Source organism: Mizuhopecten yessoensis, unplaced genomic scaffold, assembly GCF_002113885.1.
Source record: "Mizuhopecten yessoensis strain PY_sf001 unplaced genomic scaffold, ASM211388v2 scaffold2711.2, whole genome shotgun sequence".
Lineage (NCBI taxonomy): Eukaryota > Metazoa > Mollusca > Bivalvia > Pectinida > Pectinidae > Mizuhopecten > Mizuhopecten yessoensis.
Genome location: NW_018485984.1, coordinates 476,909 through 500,470, shown reverse-complemented (window position 1 = coordinate 500,470; position 23,562 = coordinate 476,909). Strand labels below are relative to the sequence as shown.

Below are 23,562 nucleotides of genomic sequence, written 5' to 3'. Positions count from 1 at the left end.
TTTTTTTGTTGAGAAAGAATTTTACTTTTTAGTAATCGACCTACATTACAATTGTATTTAAAATAAAAACGAACGAATGATGATGTTAAATCAATGTTCAATGTTTGAAATAAATACAACCGCATCATTTTTGCATATCTGTCACCAACCAGGTATTTTGGTTTAGTTCCTAATCAAATTTCCGCGCCTTTTTTTAATTAATTAATATATTTTTGAGTGAACAGTTTTGAAAATGGATCTTATACTAAAAAATGACACTACAAAAGCAGTTACATGGAAAACTATTATTACATTTGTATCTAAGTTTCATAAAATTAGCATATGCCCAATAACATGTTAATGTATAAAAAGAGACATTTTTTTCTGCTGTAGAGATTTGCTTAAGAGCGTTAGTAAGTAGCAATTGGAAATTGTTTGCTATAAAGTGCATTATAAATCATTGATATTTTCATGCCATATTATATCAATATTTTCTCTATTTAATTGATGACAGTTTTGCACTATACCTTCCATTAATTATATTTCCATACAAGCTACACCTAAAACTCACACTATCATGTAAACAATTTAAAGGTTAAAAATCAATGATAATATACACAGTGCGAACAGCAGACTATATATATATATATATAAATAATTTTTAAAACACAAACTATAAGTTATTTAACAATGCCTTGTGTATAAGTATTATGAAGTAATTAACTACAATCCTGATCCAATTTACTTATATTCTATGTTGGATGCATCATCGGTATCATTAATGATGCTAGTTTGTTGCACTTATCCCTAAAAAGGTTATACAAATGAGATAAATTTAGAACCGCAGGTTGATTTAATACTTTTGTTAGCTTAACGTTTTTTCTCTCTAATCATTGACGTACTAATAATACTTGTAATTTTCAAATATATTACTACCTGCTTATACCCATAGCAAACCTACTTTAACCATAACAGATTTGATTATCATATTAAATATAACGGTATCGTTTATATATGTCTGCGTCACTAAAATGCATGCAGTAATGGCGGTTGAGAACAACAACAATGCACACTTTTCGTGAACTCATCAATCAAAAACACAAACATCAACTTCATGAAATATGTTTTACCGCTTAACTGGATCCCTTTACTTAATAAACGTATCGGGGCTTAACAGACAGCAAAACTACTATTTATGTGTGTTCAAATCGGATTAATATAAGATCCAGTTAACAATTCATGTCCTATTTAAATAGTTGATAATTGTCTATCATTGTTTCACGTGCAATTAACCTCTTATAATCTTTTGTAGTGCTAACCGTTGACTAATTCATTGACCAATTACACTATGTTGACAATACAGTATGGGGAACCAACAGTTATAGCCATCACAGACGTTGGTATATCATTGTAAAGGATACCGAAAATAATACCCTTGTTTTGTGGAATATAATATTTGAACTGTGCAATATTCTGTGATCCGTGAACATGTTTAGCTACTTGAAGTAATTATTGATTTTTGTATACGCACTATGTGATTCTTTGTGAATTAGTAAATAAGTTAAATTGGATATTACTAATGACTAAATATAAAACTTGTACTTTGTGATAATTTTGTTATACACACTATAAGCAGCAAAGTAGTAATGACTGAATATATATGTGTACATTTCAATTTGCATAGTAATAATGGTTGTATATATACCTGTTCATTGCGATGTTTTGTTATTTTGTATATATGTTAACCTACAGACTAATGATACACTACGTGTATACAAAGAGATTAGCACTAAATCTACCCATGATTACACGTATTTTATGATGCTTTGTCAGATAGAAACGAAACAATTACTCCTTAACAACCCTGTCTCGGTAAACGAACACGAACGTTTAAGAATGGATTATAGATAATAAAACATATAATGTTATCGTTTGAAGTGGGCATCACCCTGGCTTAGGTATACTATGTATACACATACTTGTTATATATATCTTAATCAATCAAGCAAGAATAAGATTTTGTTCCCCCTTCAGTACTGCACACGATGTCGTGTAATTATGAAAATAGGGACCTTGTCATTGTTTGAAAATAAGGTTGTGTAGAGACTATGATTAGATTGGATTGATTGGAAATAGTCATAACAGTTAAGTAGGAAGAAAACATGCAGACAAATCAATTGTTTGTTTTCCTTGATAATTAAAACATTGTTTTTTTTCTAACTCATTAGAGACCCAAAAAGTTAAGACAAAATATATAATATTAAAAAGTTGATGTCAACCATAATTAGGTACACAATCAGCGTGTGGTTATAGGACATACACAATGTAATATGATATGAATATTGTAATTCACACCTTATTTATGTTTGCTGGGATAGGCTAATACAACATCAATTTGAAATAGCAATGGAATTAACATTACATCAAACAAATATATTTCAAAAATAATAAGTGGGATAAAATCGAAAGTAATTATTGAATCCAATTATAGCAACATACATTGAAATATCTACCAGTTTCTCTAATAATGATATAAATAATGCATGCTATTTACTCAACGTATGTTAGTATATCATTTAATTAACATTCTGAACGCTACCGTAAACTCCAAGACACTGACGACTGATCAACAATGTCACCGTCTATAGTTGAAGCAGGTGAGATTATAATAGAGAATTGCAAAATGGCTACTCACATAAATGTATTGAAAACTGTTTTACTTCAAAAGTGAAACCCTTAAATTGAACAGTTTGTCTGATCTTAATGTGCTCAAACGCTTGATTCTTTTCCATTCATTGAGAAGAACGGAAATTATTTCTGTGTAAGGTTGTGTATCTTTGTGTGGTACGTATACTTTTAGTTTACCATGCTTCAATGTAAATAAACAAAGGAAATAAAATATTGATTTGAACACACGTTATATAGCATATCATGAAAATGAAATAAAATAAAATATTGAATCTGGGTACTTTCTAACACTCGAGCTCTTATAATGGAAATGGTAATTAACATGCAAATTTTCTTTTAATTTTGAAATAATAACAATGCAACAGTTTAACAAACATCTTCTAGCAAACATTCTTAGCATAATACAGTTAAAGGGTGAACATAAATCAACGTGAGGTATTTAAATAAGTATTATCTTATTTTACAATAGCAGTAATAATACCTATAGACGTTGCTTGGCAGTTTTACAATATGTTGTTATTTGATATAAGTGCACCCAGCCTCAGTACCTCTCGCCTTCCACACACACGCTTCAGTGATAGGTACACGGCCGCTCACTGTTGATTTTCTCAGCCTATTGGGGGGACAGTGTTCGCTCATCCTCAGCACGCGGAGTTGTATTGCTGGGTCACGTGACCCATCTCTCCAACAGAGGGCTATGACATCTACGATAGCCGGCTAGTTTATGACCACGGTGGATCTCTACCACCCAAAGAAGCACTCGTCTGTCTTGTCATCGGCGAAAGGTAATATTTTCCTCTCTACATCATAGTGGATAAGATCGTGTTTTATCGTTAATTCGTGTATTCTATTACAAATTGTCTATGTGTTTCCTTGGCGGGATGGGCGATGGCCTGTCCCGTTATGGATGCAATTAGGCCCCTTCACCTATAATACCTACTGTGGTTATTTAAGACAAACAATTTAAGGTTGACACAGCCATGCCCGAGGTGATTATTTTCTGAGCCATTATTTATATCTTTATCGCCAAAGAAGATATTCTATCGGCGCGTTGGTATTAATGATTATACAAACGAGATTGTAATTATAATGGCCTTTTTAATGACATGTCGTGTCTGTTTACAAACACAGGGGTCGTAAATAAACCATTAGCACAAAACATTTACCCTCCCATCTATTTAATAATAGTGAAGTAATGCAGATTCCCTGTATTTTGATGTTCGACTTTCATCGATGAGGATGCTGGAAAGTTTTACCCCTGGTTTTAACCATTTTTCATGGATATATTTCTATTCGTAAGGTATTTTCTCTGTGATTCACTGGAGTAACCTAAACGTGACAAGCTGTTTGATGGCTTTAACTGAACATCTTATGTGTCAAACTTGTGTGTAACAGTAAATACAACTGTTTATAACATTACTATACTATATTTCTATATATATGTGGTAGAAACGATCTGCGGATGTTTGTCATATCGGTAATTTTAATTTACGTTTTAAGTAAAAACATTTCGTTAATAACTAGTAAAATATGATTGACACTACATGAAAATGAATATAATAATAATATATTTATATGATTCAATAACAGTGTTAAATTTATAGTATTTATAATGCTTATTTAAATGATAAACTGCGCTGCAGGCTTAGGTTAGTAATGCTACTGTGTTAACTAAAATATCCTAAAAACGTGTAAATGACAATATTGTATGTATTTAATTCCGTTCTGAGTAATTAAATGCACGGTAAATGTATATATATAATGCAACATGCATAAGTTAATATCTCCATTACATTCTAAAACAATTTCCACAAACTTGTGTTTGTGTTTCTCTGCTGCGTCGTATATAAATCTATCAACAGTGTCTAAACCACAGTCACCTTTGCGTGCAGCTGTCAGTTATTATTAAATTGTATACGGCATTTCATTGTAAAACTAATTAAATACTGACATTAATAGACGTGTAATATTAACATTGTAAATCCTCATTGTATTTTTATATTTCGTTAACGTTTTATTGCGTTACTTATACAGCTCTATTATGACGTAAATTTAATTGTTCCTGACATCTACTCAAACATTTTTGTGTTAAAGACTGCTGACGGAGTACATATTTCGTCAGTGTTGTGTTCTTTCAAGAAACAATCCATACGACTGCACTTCCTCTTAGTCGCCATCTGGAACGAGATGAAGAAAAGGGTAAAAGGGGTCAGGTCCTTCCTCACGTTACACTGCAATTCGTTTTGTCGAAAAAAATGTGCATATTATTAGTTAATTAATCATTATGCTGAAATAGACAATCATAAAACATGTAACTGATATGTAGAATCTGGATATTTCTTAAAAAATCGTATATAAAACAAAATATAATGTTTAAACTGCTGATTCAAACTCCGGTGTTGAGGTCGTTAAAAACCGTTTTAAACTATTTCTAAATCTTTTCCTGACATATTTTGTCCTGATCTAAAATTAAAGTGAACTGGATGGCCCTGTATCGGTTGTGAATTGTTATAACACAGGGCTAATGTATTTAAACTTCGCAACCCATGAACCCGGGTCTTATTCAATTAACACTAGGCTCCAGATGTGTATTCTCGACAGAAATTCACACATGTATTGATAAACCATTAATCAACGGAAACCTTTAACAAATCTGCTCTAATTGAGGATGCCAACTTAACAATGATGTCTATTTCATTCATAGCAGGTATATGTTTTTTATCAATTGAATATGTTACAGAATCGAATATTTAGTTTTTTCTACATTGAATTCTATATTTTGGATACTTCTTCATTAGAAATCTGACACATTAAGTAACAATGTAACTGATAGATCTATAAATAGGTTTATTCATTTAAACGTGTCCAAGTAGAATAATTTGTAACACTGCTGTGTGATTTTGTGATGTACATTTAATAAATGCAGTTAGTTTCATCAAAAGTACATACATATGTTAAAAGAATGAAAACAATTGATGGTTTATCTGTACATGCAGGTTGAATTCGTCGTTTTAATAAGAATCATGACGTATTTTAATAATTATATAGCTGGTCAATTTATAAACTGATATATTAATTTGACTCTATCCATATTTCGTGCTCGGGAGTTTTGTTATTTAGTACAGGTATGTTGTGTCATCACAAATATATACCTTAGTAAAAGTGAAAGAGATGATATTTATCTGTAAGTTGAAATCAGACCTATTTACCTATCATTTATGTTAGCGTACCTAATCGTCCTCTCTCCCCTGTGCTATTTCGGACTGGCCTTGTACGTATTTGTCTGTTTACGGACAATGACTTTCACAGTCTCCAACGTAATCACGATTGCTATTTTGTGCCTCTGGGTATTGTGGTTTTTCGGAACTTTGAAGTATTATTAAATATTTAGATGGAGGTGTCCTTCCCCGACACATCGCTTCGGTCAGCTCAAGTGGTCAGATAAAGCGAAACACCGCGGGCCGTATTCAGTCACGCGAGGGGTCAGTTTTTGTCCTTTTGTTATCTTAAAAGCAATAGTACGTGAATAGATAAAACATACCCCGGTCAAGAGTCGTGATCACTCAAGAGCGAATTTATTTTTCGGACAATACTACGGCCAACTGTGTTATCGTATGGTCACTTTTAGCCAAGAGTGACCATTGAAAATTGACTTTTTCGGCACAGGAAATAGACTTGCAACTAAAGGATAGTATTACTCAATATTTAGATTGATTCTAGATTCGAAAAGAATCGGAGACTGAACATCAAACGTGTTATTTTCTATTTTAAAATGAACCTTTTCATTGACGTCTCCGTATTTTCGTTAAGAATAAAGTTGGGTGTCTTCCTGTGTAACCACTCCTTACTTATTTTCTCATTCATCATTTCCTGAGGAACTGTTGATACCGTGAGACATAATTATTTGTCAGTTTTAAATCTAAGACTTTCATTAAATTCAAATCAAATTAAATTTCTGAATACGTTGTACTTTAGTGGGCGTAATTATAAATATTGATCGTTTGTTACGAATTATTTGTTAAGTAATGCATTTGAAACGAAACATCTTGTTTTTTAATTGATTATAACGCCAGGGATTTCGAGACTGACGCGGAAGCTAAACATAAACACCAAGAATATTCAGTTTAAGCCGAGAATCATGGACGTAATACGCAAGGTACATGTGTATAGATGGGTATATATGTATACATGTATACTGCATATGTCGACATATCTAATTCACAATAATTAGTAGCAATATTAATGTATAATGATCTGTATATTTACTATGAAATTTGCATATTGAGTTCTCATAGAATTTATTCTTGAGATTAGATATAACATGTATTAAAGGTTGTAAGTATTATCAGACTAAAATGATTATTGATATAAATTGACTTTTAGCGTTAATTTTCAGTGTGAAACACATACAATACTTTCGGATGAAGTACGAAAATAATTTCTAACCTAATATTTTAATATTGTAGTAAAAATATTGATTTAAACATATTTTGTTGCAAATAAATATTTACAAAATAATTGGACACAAGCTCTGACAACTTATCACTGTCCTTTTCTTCAAAATTCAAGAATATAGACTATTACTCGATAAGGCAATTTACGCAGCATACATATAAATGATATTTTTATACAATGTATGGTAATAAAAAAGTGGAAGGAAGGAAAAACGGAGGAGAGACACGAAGTAAAGAGTAGAACAAGTAGAGTCACAGAAAAAAAGAGAGATAGAAAAAGTTTGAGAATTAGGACACTTATCAGTAATTAAATGTGAAGAAAACTTTTTTTCTAAAGTAAAACTGAAAGTTTATATATCTTATCGACGTTTAGGATTACAAAACATCCGATAATAATTTCAGCCATTAATCATTAAACCGCCGTGTGTACATTCACAACAGAAATGATTTACAGTGTTTAGAAATTCAAAATTACAAACTTTGTCAATATGTTGATTCTTAATACCACAATCTACTCTTTGAAAAATGTCTTTATTCATTTCAGGATGTAAACTAATAGCACTGGTAACACATGTTTCCTATAACATAAACAATGAAAACAATCAATATTTTGACAAAAGTCATATTACTATAACTGTGTTATTTTCATTTTAGAACATAACTGGTTATACATTATGGAATACTGGTTGTATAAGCTTTATGTACCAAAAACAATTATTTTTCATGTTTTTAAATTGACAGAAACAATATATTTAATATAAATACCTCGCTGTACATGTATATTTATTAATTTTAACATATAGAAATGAAATAAGGTATAAAATACTTGTAGTATGTGTAAATAAAAAATGTCATTGAAATTTATCATAATTAAAAACAAACAATAATTTCATTTTAGGGTACAAACAGTATAAATTTGGTAATACTTAGGACAATCTTCAGTTAACCTGAAAATAAATCAAATAATTGTTTGACAGAAACGTATCAAAATGAATACAACCAGTATTGCCAATACGGCCTGATGATAAAATATGAATATCAAATTTTGGTTTTGATCTAACGTTCAGTTTTCATCTTTGACAGTTGATTAGGAAAAATAATATTTAGATTTGTTTCTATTTATTGACATTTTTTGTCAGCATTTCGTCTTAATACTGCAGTCAAAAGGACTCTGGTACATGATGTATGATGATCGTAGAGACACGTACTGTACACCAAGTTGGATCATACAAATAAACCTCGCTGACGCCCAGTCAAGATCAGACAAGAAAATACAATTAATTATTCATACTTGTCTTAATTCAATAGCAGCTTTTCGCTTTAATCCGGTTAATTTTGATAGAGAATTTTGAAAATTTGAGAGAGCTGATTGGCGATAGCAGTCTTTGTAAGGTCTTTTAGTATGACTGCTGAGGCTGGGACGGACCAGCGATTACAGCGGTAGACAACCTCCCATTTATCATTTTAGACAAAATCAAAGTCACAACCGCAATTTTCTCATTTGGGTGTTTAAACATGTTGGCAGGTGCACGGAGCTATATCAACTCGAAAACCTCAGATATTCATTAATTCTCCAGGCCCTAGATACTGCAATTAATACAGGCGTAGAATCGTCCTGCTTTATTGCTAACCCAGATAACACACAAGTCTAATCTTGTGTGTTGGTTGTGGACGAGTAGGAGGAGGAGGAGGGACAGGCCATTCTGACTAAGAATGACTGGTGATACTCGCCAAATCGCGATCAAGTTTTGCAAACAGCTCAACAACGAGCGAAACGAAAAAACGGTCAACGATTGAGACCATTAAACGTTATCTAAATTCTACTCAAAACCCGACAACTGGTTTCTAAGATTGGATTTTTTTGAGTGTGTTTGCTATATTTAGCTTGTAGTCATCAAATCTACATTGGGAATTATATGACACTGTCTATGAAGGGTAACAAAACAGACGTTTGAGCGTCTACCCAGGATTCCGTTGTGCTAAATATAATATTGTATTGATAAAACTTATCGAATTGTGTCGTTGCACTTAGATGCTGAATATAAGTTTGTATAAAAGATAAAGGAAGCAGAGGTTGTGATGACGTAATGGTAGTATACTATTGTGTAACGTTGATTTTGGAACCTTAATTAACTCAGTTTACAACAGAGAAAATGATTCTGTACAGACGATCTGTGTCCGGTGCAAGGAGGCTTTGTCGAGATCACAAATCTAGTGACGTCATCACTGGTGTCCCCACATAGGGAGGAGGCAACTTGACTTTCTTCTTACTTTAACGTAGTGTGTCCACCTTCATTAGATTGGAAACGGTTGAATTATATAAAACAGTGTGAACAGGACGGAACGACAATCAGCAGATCGCGAGATAAACACTATACCTTGTAATTAAATGATGATCGAAGTAACGATAATTCTGTGTTGACTCATCAAACGGAAACAATGAAACTCCTTCATCATTTGTATAGGACGTCTTTACTTAAACAGGATACAGTTTGAGAATGCTTAATGTAAAACAAAATCTGCAAAAATCAATGCGCGTTATCCCTTCATGCAAAAAATAGCATAAAGCAAAAATGTAAACAAATACTTTCAGGCGTCAAAGGCCTTATTGTGAAAATAGCATTGTTTTATATATATAGAGGGTCAGCAGTATACTTCTCACCTCCTTATATAAAAAAAAGAATTAAATGAAATTGGTACACACCGAATTTTTAGAATGTCAGTAACAGGACAAGATGCCTTAATATAGTCAAAATCATGGTTGCGTTTGTGAAAGGGGAACGAGGGCAAAGTATGTAAATTTATTGACACGCTCAGGAAACAACTTACATTTACCAGCATGATTAAGAGCGTATAGTGTGAAAATATAAAGATTTTGTTTAGAAACACAAGAATAAGATTGAAACATTTTCCTAACAGAACTGCAAGTTAAAATCGTAAAACTGAAAACCTGAGAAAACGGCATTTATGTAAGACTTTGGATTATTATGTGTCGGATAAAAAGCGAAAGTCTTTTAAAACAACTTTTGGACGTGAGTGTAAAGTCGAAGATTTTAGTCTTCAAGGTTCCCACCTGTAATACCCTAACATCCTAACGTGAGTTCGGCTTAAAACGACAATAAACGTTTTATTATTCCAAAATAAAACAATAACAACAGTAAAGCAATAGAGAAATATAACCAAGAAAACTCGAGAGTGAAAGGGAAACACCACGTTTTATATTAAAGTCATATAATAAATCCAATTAAATCAAATACGCTGTTATGATGATTAGATATACAATTTAATAATAAAAAGCTGTTCGTTTTTTGAACGATCCCAACGCATACTGCACCAAACTTTTAAAAATGAGTTTCATATGTTTTTAACCTTAAACCTAAAGTTCACATGACTTTAATAAGTAAACAACTAACCATAACCTTTACGATTGATAAATATAGGTAAATACAACTTTCAATAAGTATAGAATCAAATAAATCTTCTCACATTCAATTTATGCTTAGAGAATACCCTCAATTACATAGGAATACATAAATCTGAGTGTTTGATTACATTAACATTACTTCTTGCTGGTACCCTTACCTTGATATGCATTATTTTACTGTGATGATTATACAACGTAACAGTCGTTGTGCTAAGATATCGTGACTTTTAACTTTCAATGTATTTTTTTTTTACAATTAGGGTTGCATGTGCATCTCTTGTACATTAAAGGATAACGCGCACGCCTTTCTGTAAAATGCATTAAATGCTACGCCAGTTATTTGAAATTTGTGCATTTAGGAGACACTAACAGTTGTCAAAAACATGCTTGTATATTCACTGTGTTCCTGTCTTTAACCCCTAAAACATGTAATACTCCGTGTTCATCACGATAAATCCGAAAATACACACAGTGATTGATTCTCATGTCCCTGTGGTTATCGGTGAGTCTCATCATTTATATTGAGAATCTCTGCATAATTGGTACAAAAGTGAATTATGTATACTCGATACATTTGTTTAAAATCTAATAGCCAAGCCGGTTTTACCCAATACAATACTTTATCCGTGATTAATTAACATGATTCTATATGACCTGGACGTCATTATACAATGGCAGGTTTAATCGTGTCCTTTCCATTTTCTAATAAACCTGCAAATCTTAATGTTAAATTACATAATGTGATTATAGTTTGTGTTCTCTGCATTCACTTCCCCTCTGAAGTACTTAAACCTTTTAAAGTTCAATTGACCTTCGGGGTTTGTTTTATTTCTGAGGGAATTAACTCGATCTGCTCCGACAAATGGACTTGCATTATTGCCCAAGCTGTCCCGTCGGCGGGACAGAACCCCTTGTTTCGAGACATTATGTAGTATCGACAATCCTTTATCATTACCCATGTAGGTGTGAATCTGCCGGAGAAAGAAAACCAATCATTCTAAAACATATTCCATGTTCTTTGTAATTTCACACATGCGCAATGCATGCGACTGTGGCCAATTTCTGTCCGTCATTCCTTCTGGGCATTAGAATGACAGCAGCTCTCAGAATGTGGCGCCATCTATCGGGCGCCGTGTGTGTTTGGTCAGTCGGTGGTAAATTAGGTTGAGACACGGCATTTTGTCGCGAGGACTTCCAGCACGACAGAATACTTTCAGAATCCACCACAGACTAACATCTTAGAGTCTGTCGGTGGAATGACACTCAGGATGTCTTCTTGATTATTTCTGTCGTGCGAAAAGCTTAAACATTTCTGGTTTAAACGCCGCAAAAAACACATTAGTTAGCTTGTAAGTCATCAAAACTAATTGTTTCTTCATAAATATAAAACTGTCTCAACGAAGATGACAATAGCCATCATTACACTTTGTCATATACTGAAAACGACTTGATTCCGGCAAAAACGTATTTTCGAAACAGCCTTTTAAATGACTTAACTGCGAAATTTGAGTTTTACAAATTAACTACATGTATATACATATGTACATTGCTTATCTTTCTTTGGGGGAAACACTAATATTTGTTTACCCGTTGCGTATTATGTTACTAATATGTGGGCAAACACATACATGTATTATTGTCCATCTAAATCACGAAGTGGCTTCTAATGATTGTATTGAATATGGTTACAACAATGCGACTGCAGACGAAAAAAAAGGCATGCAAGTCACATTTAGATTTCCCCGACTTCAAAATAAATTACACATTAAAGGTAAAGAAAACTGTAGACGTGTCCATTTGTAAAATCATTAGCCTTAATTGTAAATTTACATAGATGGACAACCATTTCTATTTACAGAATTTTGCAGTACGTTACCAATATCATATCATTTTGGTACCTATCCACATATAAAGTTGACCCAAACCTCACCCATAATGAATTTATACAATTATACCGTATAGTCAAATATGTGGCTATCCTTTGACATTCGATAGCCTTGCGATTTTCTCATCATGAAAGTGTGAATGTTGGTAAGGAAATATAATTTTCACGTCTTTTGATAGGGAATTCACACCTAAGACGGTACCGCGAAGTTTTATAGTACAAAAGTATACCACTAAATCGGCGGAACTAGCCATAACTCCGGATTTCGTATAAGGTGGTCTTTGGGAGTGTTCATAAATTTCCGTTTAGAAGTTTGACGGACCCCGTATTGTAAATAGTATATGTAAGCCTTGTCACTCCGGTGATGGATATCAGAAACGGTAAAATATTACAATTACGTGTCGGAAATCCCTGTTGCATTTATATGACCTTGATGTGTAACGTGTTTGACTAACGTCCTGGGCACATTCTTACGACATAGATATATTTACCATCGATTTTCTGTCCTTTTGACATAATTCGATTCGACAGTGAACTTCAACCTTTTAAATTATGGTTAAATGCTAAAGGTTTGTATCATCGTAAGTTAAAAGAACAAGAACACAAATGATAAATAATATAAAACAATACAAAAAATATATATTTCGTTCGCATTTTTTACCATGAATTATAGTAGTACAGAAATATAGATATATGGTAGATATTTTACCATCGTTTGACAGTGCCACTATATTACCCTGCCAAATTCAGTTTGCTTTCATATAGACAATGAATGCCAAAGGCCTATAGTTTACGTCATCATTATTATGACGTTATAATTGTAAAGTTAGATACCACTGACCCTCCCCTGGCGATGCCTGTTCTATTCATCGAACAAGCATACACCATTCATACATTTTTTGAACTAAATGCTGAATAATAATAAGTGTAATTGAATTTTCTATGAGATGAACACCTTTCACAAATGGTAAATATAAGTATTGAACTGCTTTCATTTGGCATTCATAAGCAATACGAATTCCAAATGGAAAAAGGCAAATTCAACGCTAAAATATATATACACATAAAGACATACCCTCTCTCCCTTGAATAACTGACAACAATCTTCTGAACGTACAAATCTCCCGGAAAAAATAAATCAATAAAGTTTTGTCATTGCCTATGTTAACGAACAACTTTGCATTGCTTGTATGGAGATAAAATATCAAATACCATGGCGGCAGTATACACGGACACAATCGTATCTCAGATACGAAACAACAACAACAACAACAGGAACCGAGGAGATATCAAAGTAGACAGACGTAATGAACCCACAATTAGAACCGGATACGGAAGCAGGTGCTCCGGAATGATAAGGAGTTCCTGTACGCGTCATGATATTTCCAGCCAAAATGCAACTATACTGCCCTTCTATCAATACAATTAGCGAATCGCGTACTACCTAAAGACAGAAAAATCAATAATAGAAAAATAGTTTATTTTTTAATTTCTATTTTTTAATCATTTAAAAAGAAGTTGTGATTTTATTTGAATATTGAAATTTATGGAAGTTCTTGAAATAAACCAGTATAAACGACTGCCAAATTTTACCGCGCGTAAACTAAATATTTGAATTAGTTTACCAAAAGTGCGCTGACCGGATACATTTGGTACAATCAACGTCTGCGGACTTTGGTCCGGAATGACGAAGCAGCTGTACCGTTCACCATGTCGTTATTTACTGTTAGGGCATGACGTCCGGTGTCGGGATCTGGCAGTGACGTGCTAGGTTTGCTGTACAGATGTGAACCCCACAAGATTGATGACCGTATGGTATATTGTTGACACGCGCTCCGTTGTCAATGGCACCGACCTTGACATGTACGTCACGCGCAAGACGTGGACCGTTCTTTGCATTCAGTCTAAATCAATGAGGGAAAGAAATTTAGCACAATGGTGCTACGAAAGTCGAGAAACGAACCTGGGAAAATTGAGGGACTTTTGTTTGGAGGGGGCAAAATCTCAAACTAATCTATCTGTACCGGGGAAACAGGACAAATTAGGGATGCCAAATGTAATTTTCCTCGGAATGCGCGTGTTTTGATAGAGCGATGAAAGAATGTTCGCGACACTTATACAAAATTAAATCTAGCTACAACGTCTTTTGAATATCGGACATTTGCCGAACTCCAGTAGATGGGACAATGCATTAGGTTTTCAGTAAGAACCGAATGTATTGAACTGTTCACATAGAGTTTTAGCTTGCTTTTGAGTTATGATTTTAAACAATCATTAAACACTTCCTCAGACGCTTCCCACAGACTAACGCATGTCAAGAGTCCAATTAATTGGTTGATCATTTGAGATTAGGGGGATTCTATGACAATTAATTGAACAGAAGGGATTACGTAAAGAATTTGAAAGTTTGGTAACTTGCCCTGGATTGGATTTGCGCCAAATTGCCGCTCTCCGCTGATGTTATATATTTATTAACCAACATATAACCGTTCCTACCGGATGTGTTAGATTATTGTCGACCTAAACTGTTGGTTTAGTTTAAACCATATTTTATTCATATCAATAAACATGTACAATAACATAGACATTTCATTCTGATGATTGGGAAATAAGTACTATTGTACTGATACATAGTCCTTCTCATCGTCTATAACAAGACATGTATAACTTTGCAGTGATAGCCTAAATATGTACATACGAAACTGTTCAGAGAAAAAGATAGAACATGATATTAGGGATAAAGATGGAGTTTTACCCGGTTGGATAGGTAGTTAAGTTTACATGATAACTTAATGTATTTGAATTCAAATTGCTTGTAAATCATTTGGTTGATTTGATAACATTTTGAGTAGCTATGAAAATGTTTACATTTTGATCACACGTTTTTAATACATCACCAAACAGTAATAAATAACACTTAATTGGTAAGACAATTGAGTCAAGTATCCTTGGCGTGATTCAATGTGATTAGTACAAGATAACAAATAATGGGAACTGTCTTCTACAAAATGTCCATATGAACATAAGGGTTTGTTAACAAGATTTCTTTCAAAATTTTTGCGTTTTAAAGAACTGCATCCAANTTCACATTTTCTATTGGAACATTATTAAGATATAGGAAAGGATGATTGGACGAGACTTGTTTCCTTGATAGAATACTACTTTCATTTTTTGTGGATGGAAATCCACTAGCCAAAGTCATTATTTGGTTGTTCAGCTGCCAAAAAGGGCGTATCAACTATGATATAAATTGAGGTGTCGTCAGCGAAAAGCTTAATTACAGAGGCAATATCAATAGCGATATCATTTATATAAATAAAAAAACATAAGAGGCCCTAATATCGAACCTTGAGGAACACCAGCCTTGATATCTGCCAAGTATGATTCCACCCCGTTGATAATAACTTTTGTTTTCTGTTTGTTAAATAGTTTTTGAACCATTAAATCACCTTACCGCCTAATCCAATATTAATACGTTTGTATATAAGGCCTTTGTGCCACACACGGTCAAATGCCTTGCTAAACTGTTGGGTTCTGTATCATACACCTATTTACTCTCGATTACGTAGTTTGCATACTTATGAATATTTACAATAAAGTTGCAAAGTTTTACGTTTTGGGTTTACTTCAAAACGTTCAACATATTCTAAGCATGCTTGACATTTATTTAATTCATGCTATTTACTTGATATTTACAATTTTCTCCAATATTTATCCGAATTTGCTTTACGGAAACATGAATATGATGGATGGATTTGTACACGGATGAATTTATAACTGACAGTATACGGGGCACATTATGTTGTACCTAACTTGTGAAATGTCAGGACTAATGTGATTGAGATAAAATAGAAATGGCATGATGATTTCGTTACGTTCCTAAGAAAAAACATGCGCAATAACGAATTTTCCGGATATATAATATCAGCCGTTGGAAATGCAGACACATAACACGCTGAGCATTGCACACACTTACGTCTCTGTAACGTGCCACTCGAAGATTAAAGTTCTCGTACAAAGGAAAACTGGTCACTTAATAACGTATCTTTTGTAATATACGTATCGTTTGGATTAACGTGGTCTTCCAGTAGTTCTTGTTGCTGGCGCTGTTAGGATCGTGAGGATGGCATGAAGTATTATAGACCCGGTGACTGGCGCAAACGTGTTCCTATCGACACTCAGATCTGTTCACAAGACGTATCCATCATTGTATGTTTCCTCTCCCAATGCGAATGATGCATTGTACATCGTTCCGACTCGTGATTAAGTTTGATTGTTTATTTATTCTATTCCTAAAACACGTTGTCGTTTTTAGGGAGTATGTTCCTCAATATTCTTTGAAAACCTTGCATGGCGAACCACAGATACTTAATTTCAAACTTATCTGTCGTCAAAAGGCACTGGGTTCCGTGTCAGTAATGGTACGTGGAACGATAAATATCGAAAACAAATCAGATCAAACTTTAGGAATTAAAGCGTCCAAGTATTTCTCATTTGTTAAATGCACATGTACATACTTCAAAAATGAAATTAGAAGGCGTGTGTGGATTTCTGAAGAACTAAATCAACTACATATACAAAAAGAAGTCGACTCAAATGGCTGCTATACATTGTTTACGAGGATGCTTTTGAAATTTACTTTTCATAATTCTGCTCTGTTGATTGAGATGGCGACACATTTCCGCGCGAAATAAATGTCAAATATATAACATTCATCGGTAGACATTGGAAATGCAAGTTACAAACAATGTCAAAATAGAAAACACAGTTTTGCTGTTATGGAAGATCAAAAGAATGCCCTTTGTAATAAACGCCAGACTTTGTAATCTTACAAATTCATTTTGTCTTCACTAATGAACTTTACGTTCATAAAGGAATCATTTTGGACTCAGACGTTTTTTTTAACTTACAACTGTATTGTTAATACCAGTCAAAAGTTGTTAAAGTTCATCAATTTCCAAACCCGAGAGTAAAATAATATAAGATTCAAAATATACCACCTTCCCCTTCTCGTAATTGAAAATAGTTGATATTTATTAAATCCGGCTTCAATATTCAAGACTAAGATTCAGTGGCTGTTCAATAAGGTTGCCTCATGATAGGAACAATTTTTCGCGCGAAGTTGACAACTTTGGCAAAAATGAGCTTCCTTGCATGCGTCTGCATGCTTTGTCTCATAGCAATTGCAACCCCTGATACGAGTTAATTCAATCACTTAATTGATGTCCTTCTCTTTGTATGTTATACGACCTCAAATCAGGCCAATTAGATGTAATATAATTAGAAGAAATGTTAAATGAATGACGGTTCTGTCGTGGGGTACATAGGGGAGATAACTCTTATTGCCGTCTTTAATTTGCTTGTTAACAGTCGGGCTACCTGGGGAATTTTAACTGCCTTTCCAGTAAACCTAGAACTTGAATACCAGGATCAGAATGAGGACGTGACAAGTTTGCTAACACCATGTGTAAGAGCAGGGTTTCTTCAAGTTACCTATCACAGGGAACATTACTTAACTCAAGATTTACTGCGACAACGTCCCAAAATCTGCAAACATCTGGGCGATTCGGCTCGCCCAACAACATCCCGCACACACGCATGTAAATTCAGATACATAATTTATATATAGGTAGTAATAAAACAGCCATTCTTCGGGCAAACCTCCGATACCGCTATAGACGAAAACCCATTAAATCACGCAAAACCACACATATAAATGATATGAATTCTCATTTATTCTCGCCATTGTGGAAGTCGAACAAACAGTTGCATCTGTCAGAGCTGGGGTAATTTATGTGTTCTACCTTGTCGGCGTCTTTGATGTGCGAGTAAGGTTGGACTACCCACACGTGTTTAGGGTCTGTGTGCCTAGACAAAAATCTCCTACCCTCTCAGCTGTGAAGATTTCGTGAATTTCTCGTTGTAATGAAGTTCATTAATGGGTATATAGTTTTGGTATTTATACCATTACACTTAAGTGCCTCCTAAGTGGCTGTAATACTAAAGAAAAAAACTAGTAGGGAACTGTAGATATAGCGAGAAGGGGCCACCGAGGGGGACTCTTAATTAATACACGGGAATAACCATTTACAAAACATGCTGGGGAAGTACATTAATATGATTTTTTGCAATACCTACAACCTATTGGCGATAGATAGATTTGGTTTTTAGCGGTAATTTACTGCATGAACATTGGAGATACTTCAACTCTAAAAGCCTCAAAAACAAACCTGGCGTTCTTGGAATCCGATGACTTGTGCGGAAAGAGCCGTTTTGGAGTTTCCAGCAGCTTGCTTGCTGGTGTTCACTTAACTGTATATAAGAACTAACAGGGAAAACGTCTCGATGTAGATTGCACTTGAGGTGGTACGATAGAGTTGTGTTTTAGATAGCACGGGGCTTCAATGGGAGCTGACAAGTGGGACGTACCCCCCGGGACACACTACGTAAAAACAGATGTAGATAGGAGGCTATCTATTGCCTGCTTATACCCCTAATCTCTCGTTTCCCTATCGATGTAATGGACTCCGGACCCCCGGAGAGGATCTCCCTGGCCTTTATACAAAACAGTTATTTCTTATACAAACTCCAGTTTTTCAACCATAGCTCCAAACTTACTTATCTCCCTTTTTGTACATTTTCAATACTTATATTTTGATGTACATTTTTGTATATCGGTGTTTTTCTCACGTATTTCAATAAGAAGCATTTTTTACTTAACTTGGCAGCACTGCTGTGCAGCGAGCTCTTCAACTTTAAATACTGTTGGTTGTTCATGCTTGGAAGACCAGCATCCTCGTTCGCCAGAAGATCACAAGATACCTTTGCTGAAATGTATGGCTATGTTAGCAGATTCCTCTGAAATTTAACTGAATCAAATAAAGCAAAATTCACTTTCCCATGAAAAAGGGGTAGGGCTATCGTTATTGCTCATCCTTTCACTCAAAAATTCGTTTTCAGTGTTGCAGACACTGTTGTCTTCTAGTATCTGGTGAAGGTCAGCCAATGGAACGAAAACCTGGATCAAATTCGAGAACAGCGTGATCCACCCTACCTATAATGAGATAACTAATAACGGACATACATAACGTAGTATAATATATGCGAGGGTGACCAAATCACGCAATTTGGTTGTTTTTTGCGTATGCAACAACAAACGGTGAACGAACTTGTTTCCATGACTTCCGGTATGCTATCTGAAACAGTGGTTCTTTGCACTTTGTTATCTTTCTTTTGGAAATTTGCTGCTCGATAGAATTTCAATGAATCCAAAAATGAAACAAAAGACATCAGTTTCCGATTATGCTCTAGTGTTTAGTGAGGTAAATCCTGCTTTCCGATTTGCAGACTAACAGTTAATCAAAAATCATGTGCTTCAAATGAAACCATTTCTTCACATTTACTTTTTACACATCAAACGTAACGGATTTTTGTAATATTATTAAAAAGTGTTTAATTCAGTGCAGTCTTTTCGAGAAACCTTTTATTGACTTACGGCATTCTGTATTGCCATTTAAAAAAAGGTATTACATCACTGTTACAATACAAATTCTTGGTTTAGGATACTTCTCACCTGAAACATACATATTATTGATTTGGCCTAATATAAGCATTTCAATTAAAACCATTTTTCTCCGCTCCTTTATCGAAATATGTGGAGTCTCTGGTAAGTTTCGAGTCTTAAAACCCCCAACAACAATCAAAAACAAAACATGTACTTTCAATATAGGATTGAAGTGCAAATACTCCAGCAAATGCGGTAGTTCGTATTGGCGTATATGGTGAACGGAACTGTGTTGATAGTGTTTAGCATTTCTGTGTGGTTTCTTTTGCTTCTATCCTTTTTAAACAAACTGCTTAGCAAATGACGGGAACAAGATCATTTTTTCTATGATCACCAGTCCGTTTGGCAACAAACGTCAAACTGTGAATTTCCGTCATAATTTGAATATGACGTCACGCTATGATTGGTCCCTGATCATTCTTAATGTATGGCGGAAAGAACCGTACAAAATATTTCTGTTGAATACTTCTTTCTTTTATATGTTCATAACAACATAATTGGTTAGTAGGTTCATCTGTTGACTGTTCAGCGTAAACGTAACTATTTGATATTTAATTAAGGTGTATGATAGTCACATTACCCTACAATCACGAGTGACTACATTTAGGTATTGATATCATGGATGTAGTCAACCTTTAATTGCTTTTTGTAGAAACATGGCTCGGGTCTGTACCAATTATGATGCAATCAGCAGAACTGTGTTAACATACTTATAGGAATGGACTAAGTGTCTCCTAGATATGACGTTTCCTTCAGTTTTAGTTTGACTGTTTGCCTGCGTTTTGAACCAACCAGGCCTTCATTCGCTTAATATTATAATTATACAATTACGCATATTTACGTTTATTTATATTGGTAATGTAGCAATATTAGGTGTAACAAAAACAATTAGTGTAACACTTGTTGATCTAAGGGTCGCAACAATATATTTAATTGTAAACAAAACATCCGGTTTTTACACGACGGGTTGCATTAATGATCCTTATCTGATTGCCTTACACTAAGTTGTAGTTGCAACACTAAATGTCAAATTACACTAAAAGAGTATGCTACATAGGTGTAGAAATATGCATTCAACGCAAAATGAATTGACTGAAAATGTTCACACCTCAAATATTTCTACTTTCCCTGTTAAGGTGTAACTCTTAACCATCATAGAATGATTTAGAAATGTAACCATGTCGTGTCAATACAGATGTTATTAAACTCCTAGGTGAAGGCCCCATACTGTTGACATTATTGTGGTCAGACAGGAGACTGATACGTATCAGAGTTATTATAAACCGCCAAAACAGTAGGATGTAGTGCGAGTATACAACATTTCTTTTAGCACTTAATAATAACCGTGGGGTTTTCCGTTTTTGAAATGAGTCAGATTTTATTATTATGCCTTTTCATACGTTAAGAAAAATCAAGGTGTATAAGTTTGGTTAGTTTTACGAGTCGTAAGCGGACATTTTCAATTGTCAACAGACCATGATCCGGAATCTTTTTTCCACGAAAGTAAATTTCTGAATTTTAAACTTTAAGTAAATATCCTTGATTGAAGTTTTACGTTAACTAATCAAGTGATGTGAAGATGTTGACTTCGGGGATGTGGAGTATTCATAACCGTTACCAGGTTCTCTTTTCGGCGATTAGGCGATGATTATTCAACCGAATTTCAAAAGCCAAATTTCATTTTTGTTTCCTGTTACATTATCTTGGTAGACAAAGTAGGTTCGTATACAACTTTACTTGTGTTACATTATTTACTGGAATTTAACAGAAAGGCGAATTGTTGTATTTCTGTAAGGCCTCGTCGAGTATTTTAAGTAAACGAAATATCAAATGCTAAGATTGTTTTGAACATAAACAGTAGTTGTCAACTTCTTTTGTGAGCTTTCGAAAACGCCTGCTTCTTTTGTCCAGCAAAGAGTGCAAATGACCAGTGTCTCGACTCTGAACCACCGAAACAACTCACCAAGCCACACTGTACCAGAACACAAAATTCAGCTGTCAAAATATATCGAGACAAAAACGAAATTCATTGAATACATGCGAAAAAGTACAGCTTCACGGGAACGGTGGTCTAGCCGGCATCAGTACATTTATTTCTTGATGGAGTATCACCGACAAGATGCTACATAAAAAAAACACCAGAAAACCCCGATTTGCGTGGACGAAAGTTTACATCTAAAACTGAAACTGTAGTCCGTAATTGTTTTCTAGTTCTTTTAGGTATTCTATTGGTAATTTGTATTGTTACTTCTTCCGCTGTGTCCATAACCTTTCGGTGCTTATCTTGCCATATTTGTGATTCCGTATGACCTCATTCGTCGTAATGGATCAAATAGATTAATATATAATTATATGAAAACAAATATTGATATACATTTAGTGTTGGCAACGTGCTTAATACTATATGAATAACTACACAAGCTGTTCATAGCTAAATATATTGATATCAGCCCAATTATCCAATGGTGTTTGCGTTTGCATCATTCATCGACGCTTCAAAGACGCTTGAAAGTAAATCTTAAGATATCAGACGTCCCTTTCTGTAGATTATACCAGAGATTTTGTTTAATGTTCCTAATGCTAGCGTTTTAATTTCTTAACTGCAGATATTCTTTAAACAACAGATCAACGTCTTTTTACAGTTGCATATCAATTTTGTGTTGACAGCGCATTGATGTATGATTGTGCTTCATGAAAGTTCACGTATGTTTGAGTATTACTCATTAATAACGGGAACATGCGTTTTGATGTTCTCATGAAAACCGTTCAGATAAGAAATATTGCTTTAATTATATGTAGATGTGAGAAAAAGGAAACAGCTCACAGAGAAAGTGTATTGCCCTGAAGTACAGCTCTTAAGCTAGGCAATGTACTTAACTCCACGGGAACAGTCAGTTTTAAAGATCCTTGGGAGCATTCAGTTTATAAAAATCCATCATTGTCAAACTCAATATATTTACAATCTATATGATATTTGATCCTCTTGTGTAACGGCTAACCCCACTTGTCCAAATAAAACCTGGCATATAATTTCCACATCCTTTTTAAAGAACTCTTTGAAAAATATAACTGTATAAACATCTTAGCCATATTTTCCTGATCCTGTAAAAGAATTATTCGGTCTATTGTAATTTATGCTGATGGTTTTGGCGGGTTTAATAGCAGAGCATCCACTGGGATAGTATTTGAGGCTTGGGCTGGTTTACTTGTGAGTAAGTCGCTTCGTTCGTGGTTCAGTGGCACGGTTTATCATGAGAATGTGCAATCTGTAAACCAGGAATCTAACGGTTTCACTCGCCTGACTTTTAGACAGAACGCAATGTCTGTTCAGGTCATTATACGGAATAGATGTCAGGTATGTTTACACTCTGAAAAATGATTTAATTTGTGCGTGTGTATACATGTATATAATGTTTTCCACGTGCTTGAGACTATAACTGGACAACACCAATGATGGAACGGTCTTTTATATGTTCCATGTAATGTTACTACGGTAACTTGGAACAATGGAAATATGTCAATGCTCTCTTATTCATTGCTTGCTACGTGTTCAACCATTGCGATTTAT

General features: G+C 34.2%; 1 protein-coding gene across 1 annotated transcript in view; it reads left to right on the top strand.

The window, feature by feature from the left end:
• The first annotated feature begins 3,375 nt into the window (after nucleotides 1-3,375).
• Nucleotides 3,376-23,562, top strand: part of LOC110445065 (homeobox protein Hox-B3-like) — a 67,148-nt gene continuing 46,961 nt past the window's right edge. Inside the window, exon 1 of the mRNA XM_021489422.1 lies at nucleotides 3,376-3,452. The gene's annotated coding sequence lies outside the window, so the exon portion shown is untranslated. The remainder of the gene's footprint in view (nucleotides 3,453-23,562) is intronic.